Source organism: Sciurus carolinensis, chromosome 10, assembly GCF_902686445.1.
Source record: "Sciurus carolinensis chromosome 10, mSciCar1.2, whole genome shotgun sequence".
Classification (NCBI taxonomy): domain Eukaryota; kingdom Metazoa; phylum Chordata; class Mammalia; order Rodentia; family Sciuridae; genus Sciurus; species Sciurus carolinensis.
Window position 1 is genome coordinate 71,295,022 of NC_062222.1, and position 12,055 is coordinate 71,307,076.

The 12,055-nt window shown below is 35.4% G+C and overlaps 1 protein-coding gene across 1 annotated transcript in view; it reads left to right on the top strand.

Annotated features, from left to right (window-relative positions):
* Positions 1 to 12,055, top strand: part of Wdfy3 (WD repeat and FYVE domain containing 3) — a 240,559-nt gene that overhangs the window by 20,053 nt on the left and 208,451 nt on the right. The window contains exon 2 of the mRNA XM_047566015.1: positions 7,653 to 7,743. The gene's annotated coding sequence lies outside the window, so the exon portion shown is untranslated. The remainder of the gene's footprint in view (positions 1 to 7,652; positions 7,744 to 12,055) is intronic.

Genomic DNA, 12,055 nt, shown 5'->3' on the forward strand with positions numbered 1-12,055 from the left:
GTGATTACTCTAAGTCTTGAATCAGGTTAATGTGAGTCCTCCAGCTTTGGTTTTAAAATTGTTTTGGCTATTCTAGTTTCCCTGCTTTTCCATGTAAATTTTAAAAGCATCCTGTCAACTTACAAAAAATAAAGTCTGCTGTAATTTTAATTAAATTACATTGAATCTATTGGTAAATTTAGGGATAAACAGTATCTTTTTGTTGTTGTTGTTGTAAGAGAAAAATTGTAGAATGTGTTCTACATTTTTTTTTATTGTGCACAAATGTAGTGCAACTTGAGAAACAGTATCTTTATTGTCTCTTAATCCACTAGCAGGGAATATCTCTCCATTACTTAGATCATCTCAGTTTCTTTAGCATTTGTAGTCTTCGGGGTAGTCTTTTTCTTTCTTTCTTTTTTTTATTTGTTGATCATGTTTGCTTGCAGTACTAGGAATTGAACTCAGTGCCTTGTACATGTTAGACAAGAATTCTACTATCACATAATCTAAATCTAGTCAGGAGGAAACATCACACAAGTAAAAACTGAGAATGTTCTACTTTAAAAACAAAGTGGTAGGAAGTCTGTGTTCTTTGAATAAGTTAATGTCTTAAATGATAAAAGTTACCTCATCAACCCTGGTAGTTTTCAAAATACAAATCATGCACATAGTTTCTTAGGTTTCTCCCTAAGCATTACACGTTTTTTAGGAGTGCTATTATAAATGGTTAGACAGTCTATCTACCCTTATTAACTGTAGTAGGTTTTTTTTTTTTTTTTTTTTTTTTTTTTTTTTGGGTAAAATCTTTGGGGGTTTTCCACCTGGACAATGTTGCCTAGAATAAAGAGAACATTATTTTTCATTTCTTCCATTCCAATGTATGTCTTTTATTTCTTTTTCTTACCTTATCATACTGGCTAGGGCTTCCTAAGTATAATATTAAAGATGGAAAGCATTCAGTCTTCCATCATTAAATATGTTAGCTATATCAGTTTTGAAGAGTGAGGAAGGAGGGGCATACAAATATGGGATGGAAGAAGGCAAAAATAAATCCTGTGGGAATAAATAGAAATTGAAAGTATCTATGTGAATTCATTATTTTTTTTAAAGAAAGTTGTGTGTGTGTATATATGTATATGTATATATATACACACATGTGTGTATATGTGTATACATAACATATATATACACAGGTATATACTTACATGTATCTATGACATATACACACATTTTTCTCATGTATATGTACATGCATTTTTTTTTTAGCTTTATCCAACAAAAAGTCTATGAATCATGAGCTTGCCTGACTCCTAAATTTTGGTCTCTATTATCATTCCCAACTCAAAGGGACCAGAGTTTTTAGAAATAGCTATTTCCAGGCTAGGGCAGGATGTATATCAGGTGAGCCAAAATCATTTTTTTTTTTTAAATGCTAGAAAACAAGATGTTTTTTAAATGATGTGAGCATGTCACAAGAAGCTTGTTTTTTTTTTTTTTTTTTTTTTTTTTTTCTTGGTGCTGGGGATTGAACCCAGGGCTTTGTGCTTGAGAGGCAAGGATTCTACCAACTGAGCTATCTCCCCAGCCCCACAGGAAGCTTGTTGGTATTCCCACTATCTAAATAGGATAGTTTGATCATCAGATAAGTATAATAATGAACTGTGAACCATTAAAAATGGGAATTAATCTATAATTATAATCAACTGTTAAATAAGTCAATAAATAGAGGAAAATGGAGGGTTCTTGCTTATAAAGCAGTCTAAGTTCTATGGTTGGAAAATCATCATCATTTTGTAGATAGCATAATAAAGCATCCTGACAATCCAGGGGAGACATGCATCAGAAATGTATTTCCATGGTCTTAAAGTATCTCCCCACAGATACTGTATTAGTTACAGGGGATAAAATAGTGATTATATATTGGTGAGATCCAACAATAAAATGGGGCAGAGGGTTACAGTGTGACTCCATATATGACACTCTGAGAGGACACCTCCTCATCATCTCTGTTGTATTATGGCAAAGACTGAATAACCTAAATCTAGTTGGGAGGAAACATCACAGAAATAAAAAATGAGAATGTTCTACTTTAAAAACAAGGCATTGGGAAGTCTTTGTTCTTCAAATGAGTTAAAAGATAAAGATAAAGGCTATGAAGGTATCCAAGTTAAAGGACACTTAAGAAAGATAACCACAAACCACAGTGCCTGACCCCTAGACTGGATCCTATGTTGAATGGAGGAAAATGTTGTAAAGGATATTATTGGGACAGTTGAGAAATTGGAATGCAGACTACAGAGTAGATAAAGTTGATATCTGTACTTTATTTATATAAGAGTATCTCTTAAGGAAATGCACATAGAAGCAGAGGCGCAAAGGACTGTGATGTACATAGTTTATCTATTTGGTTCAGGGAAAAAAATGTATGTGGGTATGTATGTGTGTCTGTATGAATGGCAAGGCAGTGGGAGAGAACAGTAAGCACACATGATAAAGCAAAGGGGATAAATTTAACAACAGGTCAATTTGTGGATATTAGTGTAGTTTTTGTGTTCTTACATAGTATTTGCAACTTTTCTGTAAGATTTAAATTATTTTCAAGCAAAATATTCAAAACATTTATTTTTAGACTTTCCTTGTTTAAAAAGATCCTGTTTCTTTGTCTGGAACCAGTTTTGGAATGAACATTTTTATAATATTTTCCTATGTGTTGGTGTCATGTCTCTACAAGCCACCCATTGTTGAATATGACAGCAGTTAGTGGAAAATAAAGAAGTCATTCTGTAAATGGTCAGAATCTGAAACCTCAGGTTTTTAAGAACTGTTCACTTTATCGATTATATTAAGTTTTTGGAAGTAATAGCTACAATGTCAACGGTAGTCTTTCACCACTTACGTTTTGAAGAAAGTTTAGAATGATTATTCTACATCAAATATCTAGTTATTGTCTTGTTTATAAATTCAGAGAGATTTCTGGTTTGTTTTTTCCCTAAGAAAGTCATTATTCATTTGTTCATTAAAGTTTACTGAATGCCTGCTACACACAGACCCTTTTCAAGCATTGAAGGTGTAGCACCAAACAAAGCAAAGATCTGACCCTCATGAATTTTATATTTTTGTGGGAGGGCAGATAAGCAGGAACAAAAGTAAAATAAATGAATGTTAGTTGGTAACCTTGGAGAGAAATCAGCAGTGGATTAGGGAATACTGGGGATAGAGTTGTTGCAATTTAAATCAGTTTTAAGAAGAGTGGATTGTAAAGACTTTGCTAGGAGACATTTGAGCAACCATATGAAGATAAGGCAGTATAGTGATGCATGCAGAAATCATAAGCTGGTGGACGAACTTGTAGACAGAGGGAATAGAAGTATAAAGACCCTGAGGCAGTGGTGTGCCTGGCCTGTAAAAAGAATAACAAGAAAGTCATTTGGAAATGAGGTCAGAGCAATGGGGGCCAAATTATGTAGGTTCTTTTATGACCTTAAAAAAATGGCTTTTACTCTGATTGAAATGAGAAGCCATTGGAAGATGAGGGGAGCAGATGTTGCATCATATGATTTATGTAAGGATGTCAGGATAACTCTAGCTGCTTTGATGAGAAGGGACTGCAATAAGGGAAGATAGAAGTTGGAAGATCAGTTACTATGACAAAAACCAAAGAGATGATACAGATTTTGGCCAAAATAGTTACTGTGTAGGTGGTTAGAAGTAATCCAATTCTGGATATATTTTGTAGATAATCAGTGACATTAACTGATGAATAGTGGGTAAGAACTTAATGGGAAGGGGTAAGAACTTGTACTTTAGGGGTCAAGGAGAAGAGGAGGAGGAGGAACAAAGGCAGCTGGGAAGAGTTGCCAGTGAGGCTGGATGAAAGCAGGAGAGCCTGGTAGCCAGGGAAGGAAAAGGTGTTGGACGTGGTGAATGATGTCAGATGCTGCCCATAGGCTAAGAGAGGTGAAAATGGTTTTGGGTTTAATAATTTGTATGTTGTTGGTAACCTTGAAGTTTTAGTGGTGTAGTATAGAGTAAAAGTCTAATTGGAGCATGCTCAGTTTGAATGGAAGTATACTTGAAGACAGGAAATACATGGTTGTGATGTTTGTTGTAAAGGATGTCAAAAACATTGACCACCTAGAGGGATTTATGGGGTTAAAAGGGTTTTGTTTGTTGGGGATGTATCTGACAATGGTTTTGCTTTATCTGAAGGGGAAAGCTGACGCTGTGGGAGGGAAAAGTGGAACTTTACTGGAGCCATGTCCTTGCATAGGAGTAGGGCTGTGACATCCATAGCCAAGTGGGAGAGTTAAACTTAAATGTGACCTCTGAAGGTGAAGCAGAGTAGAAGGGTACAGATTCAGGTAGGTTTGTAGGTATGATGAGAGATTCTGAAAGTTCTCTTCTGATTGCTTAAATAGGAATCAAGGTCAGCTTGTGGAATAATCAGGTTTTATGTGACTTTTGATTCCCCTTACCCTGCCCCCACTAGTTTTCATCCCATGATCTGCCAAGAGTCTTGGGAAGCAATAGGAAAGCTGTAAAATTGCTGATTAAATTTTCCTTACAGAAAATTAGCATTTGGTTATTGTTTAGTTTGTCTACTTTATTTAACTTGGAAAGAGACTCCTAAAAATTGTTCAGGACTATCTGGGAATTTTTTTTTCTTATTAATCTTCAAACCCAAGAGTATATAATTGATCCAACACAATTTCCATGTTAAGTATTTAAAAAAAAAAAAAAAGAAAAAAAAAAACCTCAAAGAAATAACTGGACCAAAGAATATAGCTAATTTTATAGCCAAGTCTAGAATCCAGGTCTCTGGTGTTCTGATTTCTAAAATTTAGTTTTGAAATTCGTTTTTCATACATATGTGCAGATACATCACCCCTTTAACAATGTAACTAACTTTTCCAAAAGATGTATGTTGTAAAATGCCAGGGACAAAATGAGAACTCTCTGTCTAAATTATGACCTTTGTAAAACCTGCCTGGAAATTATATTGCATATTGCAATTAGAATGTGCTGAAATCATTTCATAGCCTTGGCTTTTGTTTGAATTTATATTAAAATGAAATATTATAAAGCTGAATTGATTCTGAAAAATGAAATATTATAAAGCTGAATTAATTGTATAATATTTTATATTTCTTGTACCTTAAGATATCTATAGACTGCATTATATTAAAAAAACATGTTGAGAAAAACATTGGTACTCTAACTTGCTATTACTAATTGTTTTGGCCTGTTGCCATTTCTGTTTCTGCTTCTTTATCTCAGTATTTTTCTGTACCCGGTAATTCAAAATGCATAAAACTGATAATCAACATCTAAAATATTAAAATTTCTATGAAACAATAAGCAGAGGTCAAGCAACTCAGGAGGAAAGTGAGCAAAAGATGTGAATAGGCATTTCATCTGAGAAGAAGCATGATTTAGACAATAAATATGAAGAAATGTTCAAAATCGGAAAGGACGAATTAAGAACATAGTAACAGTTGAATACCATTTTATATCCTAAAATTAAGAAATTGACATTATTTAATATTGGAGAGGATGTGGGTTAATATCAACTGCCTGTTGCTGATGGGATTATAAATTGCTAAACACTTTGGAGGAAATAAAAACCAGTATCATTCTGAAAAATTGAACATGCATCGAAGTCCTCACTCCTAGGCATATACTTAAGAGAAATTTTGGACATGTGGAACAGGAGACAAGTATCAGAACTTGGTAACATAAATGCTTAAAACAGTAAACAAAACAAAAAGCAAGATGCTTTTGACAAAAGAATGAATAAATTGTACATTTAAACGACACTGTATTACTTTGAAGTGACAATAAACTACAACTACATATAACAACATGAGTGCATCTTGGAAACAACATTGAATGGAAATATCAAATCCTACAAGACAGGAGCTTTTTGATATCATTTTTATGGAATTTCAAATGAGCAAAATGGAAAAGTATATTATTGGAATGTATAAATATGTGTTACACTTTTTAAAACATCATGATAAACACTATAGGGTTGACATTACAGAGGGTGGGGAGATGAGAATGATGGGCATGGAATCAAGGAGGAGCCAGTCAGTAGAACAAAGCCAGTAATTCACATTCAGTAAGAACCCAACTCGAGAGAGTAGGGTGACAGGCACCTAGATTTTCATTTTATTATTTTGCTTTGAATTTAATTGTGTTGCAAATAATTATTGTATGGAGAAATTAATATATTAAAAACTAATAAAGCCATACTCTGAAGTCAAAATTTTGGAGTCATTTCATCACTTTTTTCTGCTTCCCTACTGCTGCTTAAATTTCTAACAGCACTTGGTATTTTGCTAGAGGTATCTTGTTCTAAAGTCTTTGTTCTCATTAAGCCTGTGTGTGTCAGCCATCTGATAAATCACACAGTAATAACTTGTTGGATGTGTAATCTAATCAGTGATTTGGGGAAATAATTTGGGATTTTTCTTAGAAACTATTCAAGAGATAGACTTTTAAAGAATACTCTCCCTCCCCCCTACCTCTAGCTAGGTTCCTATAAAATAAAAACCAGCCTAGAAGTGAGACAGATATCAAAACTAGACTATCATTGGATAGGTATTGGAATGACAATTAACTAATTTTGTCTGAACTATTTTGATAATATGATTATCAAAATATGATAATAATATGATTAAAGAGATTAACAAGTAGTGATGCATGACAAAAACAAATAGTTGATTAGAAAAGTAGAATATTATTAAAAATGAAGCTCTTATGCATAACATTTTAGAATTATAAGGCCTTTGGGGATTAGTTCAGGCTTCTCACTTTTGAGTAAAGGAGCTTTGAGACCAAAGAAATAATTGACTAAGACCATGAAACTTACTGAGATCAAAGTTAAGGAAGACCAGAACCTGGATTTCATGATGTGTATGCTAGTGTTTTCATACTGGAATATTGAATCATAAATAAAAGAAACATTTAGATATTCTTTATAAGGCAAGGTAAGTGACTTGAGGCTGGAATTATGACCCTTGAGTGAGGACATGATTTTTCTGATTTTTTAAAAAATATTTTTTTAGATGTTGATGGACCTTTATTTCATTCATTTATTTATATGTGGTGCTGGGGACCGAACCCAGTGCCTCACACATGCTAGGCAAGTATTCTACCACTGAGCCACAACCCCAGCCCTGGTTTTTCTGATTTTAATTTAGAACCAATCAGTTAGCTCTGCACTTCATTTATCTGCAGATTCTTGGCAAATGCACTTAGAGAAATAACATGATTTTTTTTTCTCAGTTGTTAAAAAGGAGGCAGTGTGACCTGTGATGTACATATACGTTCTGAACTGGAAATGGTAGAGTTAGATTTAGAATCAGATTCTGTCAATAAGTGTCCATGTTGTCATTAATTCTTTGCATAACTTCTCAAGGTCACACTTACCCCACCAGTAAAAGAAAAAAGTTGAATCAGATGGTCTGTAGAGCCCAACTTCAAATCACCTTATTATTTTCATGGATTTTTAATAGCAAATTTTATCTATTTTAAAGTGTTCTTATGTGTTCCATCATTAATGGATGCAACAGGAAAGGAGATAGAATCATTTGAAAATGAATGACACGTTACTGAATCAGTTTATATTTTAAGCATAAACAGGGTTTTCTTTATCTTTATCGCAGGTGTAGGTGTTCTCTACATCTGCTTCAGGAAGAAAGTGCCTGCCATTCTTATTTCTCCGTGGGTTCATGCCAGCCCAGAACAGAGAATCAGGTGAGTTTTAGGATTTTTTTTTTCCCAATCCATTGAAAAGGGAGCCAGGAACAGTATCAGAGTTGTCATCACTGCTTCGTTGAGTGGTATCAAGTTGACTGAACCATTATTCAAAAGACCTGGGTTTCAGTCCTCCTTTAGCACTGATGACTAGGTAAACTAGGGAAAGCCACTTTTCCTTTGATGACTTTTAACTTTATGCACACAAAAAAGGGTCTGTTGGAATAAATTATCTTCAGTTTCAATTCTGACTTGAAATCATTATTACTTTTGTTGTAGGTACCTATAAAAAGACAAAATCATGATTTTAAAGCATCATTTCCTATATCTTTTCCCTGGAAAAATCTATAGGCACTCGTTATGATAGGTTAATGTGTTGTAACTTGAAAACGTCTTGAATATACCTGACCTACTGAATTTCGTAGCTCAGCAGCACAGTACAGGGTAAAGCATCAGTTTTTTACCCTTGTAACAGGGTGACTGATTAGGAGCTGTGACTCACTGCCTCTGCCCAGCATCAAGAAAGACTATTGTACTGCATATCACCAGTCCTGGAAAGGATCAGATTTCAAATTTTGAAGTAGGGTTTCAGTGAACGTGTATTGCTTTTATACCATCATAAAGTCAAAAAATCTTAAGTCAAGCCATCCTAAGTCAGGGACCATCTATAATTGAATTTAAAACACAGGCTTTGAAACTTCAATCTGTTGTACTGTAGTTGAGTGACTAGTTTAAGAGATAAATGATGTTGTAAGGCACTTGAGAGTAAAACCACTTCTTTGGCAGTTGGGGTCTGTGTAAGCTGCATGCCTCTGCAGCTGAGAAACCGTTTGCTGCTCTTACTGGTGGGCTATGCCTGCCAGTGTTGCAGAAGACCCTAGCAGCTCATTGCCAGTTTCTTCTTTCTGGGTTCTTGTCTTGTGAATTTGGAGAATGAAATCCACAGAGGAGGATGAATGAGTGTAAGATTAGAATTCATTCAAGTATGATTAGAAACAGAACTCCCACAGGACCAGAGGTGACCCAGCTGGGGGTAAGACGGGGGTTGCTACTTGGGTGTGCAGTGTAGGGGTTTATATAGCTCTCGGGTTAATGCTGTTGGTCCAAAGTTATGCTAGTCAGAGTTTGGAAAATACCAACACTATTGGTTAGGACTGTAATCCCTTCTGTATGCCAAAGTGAGCCTGGTGGGCTCTGTCACCATGCCCATGCTCTCTATCCATGCTCCAGTCCTCCTGGGTCACTGCTCCACAGCTCCATTACTGCTTCACTGTGCCTCTTGGCAGGGGTTAATAAACTGGCTACGAGGCTCAGCAGCCAGGTAGCTTGTCAAGAGTGCTGTGGCTACCCAATTGTCTTAATTTTCACATTTCATTTATATTGTGGTTATTGAAAAGTTTATTTTTTATGTGAAATTATTAGTCCTTCCATAATGTTATTCAGCTTTAGAGAGGACACCTTTTTGACCATGTTAGCTCTGTACTGATTGAAAATGACTCAATGAAAATTAGCTTAATCAAAAAGGCGAGGTTGGGCTGGGGATATAGCTCAGTTCATAGACTACTTCCTGTCGAGCACAAGGCCCTGAGTTCAATCCCCAGCACTGCAAAAAGGCAAAAAAAAGGGGGAGTGGGGGGAGTTTATCAGGCTTTTGGGAGTGTTCCAGGAGACACAGATCCAAAGACAGCAATGCAGTGGGACTGTACAATGGGAACCCAGGACCTAAGCATAGTTAGGTTTTCTGTCAGCTCTCAGCAGGGTGTCTTTTCTGGGCACATCCATTGCATTCTTCACCGTCTCTTTAGAAACTGTCTTCATGTTTCCAGTCTTTGTGATGGGAAGCATAGTTGCCACCACCTTCCAAGCTTTGGGTCTTGCATTCCAGACTCCAAAGACAGGTCACATTTTATGTACCCCATCCCAGATTCCTCAGAATAGACTGATTCCTCAGTCAGATGCCCCTGAACAAATCATGGGTCACAGGAAGGTCATTTTAAAACTTTGCATTGGCCCCTTGTTTCAAAACTTGTTCTCTGAAAAAGATCTGACTTATTCCTATTAAAATGCAGATAACTAATATTAGAGTATACTCTATTATTAGTACTAGTAGTACTAGTAGCATTTTAGTTGGGATCAAAAGATGAGCCAAAGCTGTATTTCTCAAACTGAATTCAAAGGAATCCTAATTTTTATCATTTTAAAAAGATGAACATAAATGCAAAAATGCATTAGAAATTGAAGGGCAGGTTTTTAGGGTCCAGGGAGTGGAAGAAAATAGGAAACCATGTTGATGTGGTTAGAGGTGGGGAGCAGATAAGGCTCATAAAGGGCTTAGCACTGTGCCTGGCACGTAGTAAGAGCTAAGCTTTGTGTTAGCTGCCATTTTTTCTTGCAAACATTAACCTTAAACATTTTTACTTCTGAATTTTTGAAGGTTGTAATGAAAATGAAATGATCCATAGTTAAGGACATATATCTGTTACTATTTATTTATTTGTCGACACATTTTATTAACACATTTTGTTTTTGAAAAGTAGTATAAACTACATAAAAGGATATGCGTTTAGAAGCATTGCTTAACTTACTGACTTAAGAAAAGATAAGAAAACGGAAATGGAACACATAAGTGTTATTTTTGCTGTAGATCTTTGGAGACATTTTGCCGTTACTAAATACATTTTTTAAAATTGGGAACACTAGCATATCAAGTGTCATTTCCTTTTTAAATTTCATTAACTACTAGATACTCTCTCTCTCTCTTTTTTTTTTTTTTTTTTTGGTGCAGTGCTGGGGATTGAATCCAGGGCCTTGTGCTTGCAAGGCAAGCACTCTACCAACTGAGCTATCTCTCCAGCCCTTTGTTTTGTTTTGACATGGGCGAAAGGAGTAGGAAGAATGCCCTTTCTCTTCACAGTCTCGTAAAGGGTGTATCTTGTTGCCATGTGTTCCTTGTGGTCACGTGAACATCCCTTGTGTGGTCGTGCATTTGATGAAGATTTCTACTTACAGGCATCTTTACATGTATTCATATGTTTGTGAGATGACTGTGGCTGCTTAGTAGCATCCTAAGATAGTTAATATTCTTTTAGGAAAATATCTGCATCCAACTGAAGAGAAATATAAAGCTTAGGAGGAAGTCCTACTTAGGAACATTTTATCCCAATTTAGTCAGACAGCAACATGTACCTGAACAAGTATTTTTTGTGTTTTATGTGAATGAAAAAGAAGGCCACTGCCTTCCTTAAGTGTTTGTAATCTGAAAGTGTTAGACAATATAAATGATATAGAAGGAATGTAGGAAATGGGGGGGGAATCTAAAACATAAGCTCTCAAGCTGTTCAGTTAATTCTTTGTATGTATTGAGAAGGATCTCAGAAAGCCTAGCCCAGAATCATACTTTGAAAGTATGGTAGCGTGCTTGCCTCGTAAGCACAAGGCCCTGGGTTCAATCCCCAGTACCACAAAAAAAAAAAGAAAGTACCATTCAATATTTTTTGACTGATGAATGATTTTTGTGCAGCCCGTATGCTTAATTAGTGTGAATTAATGAATTATCTGATTTTGAAACATATAGGAAAGGAAGTGCAGATTTAAAAATTTCTTTGCTTTTTTTTTAAACCTAATCATTTTGAGTTTTCTTATAAAAATTAGGATATTTTGATTCATTCCCCCTCTAAATAGCTGAAATAATTTATAGTCTTTCTCCCTTCTGCCCTTCTTTCTTTCCTTTCTTTTTTCCTACCACATAATTTTTGACCTTTCAAATTGGTTCTTTTATATTTGGTCTTATTGCATGTTTTGTAAGTGACAAATCATGCATCACGTTTGTCTTTCTCCCTGCAATGTCTTTAGCTTTTTAAAATTATATTTAACAGGCCCAAGAAATGTTTCAGAGTCCCGTAGTAATGAATTCTTTGTAGTCAATTCTGAATCAGTTGTGTTTCAAAATTCAAACTTTTTGAGATCAGAATTAAGATGTGGCTTGTGTTAAAAATCTTTACCTTCTTCCAGCATCAGTAGATAATTCTGAGGTTTTGTTGTGTCAGGATTGGGCTTTCAGGAATAAGGGCTTTTTTGTGTGCGGTCAGAGATCATTTGAGGAAAGCTTTTATAAAATTTTATCAGAAAGCAAGCTGGCCTGCATGAAAGAATTCCTCAGCCCTATTGTTGTGGAGGTCTGCTGTGAACTTAGACTGTCTAGGAGATTAGGTTCTTTTATATGGACTTGTCTTTATCTCCTGTTTCTTGAATATTTTTTTTTTTTTTTAATGATTTTCGTTTCCTACACCTGCTAAAAAATTGCCCTGATCAC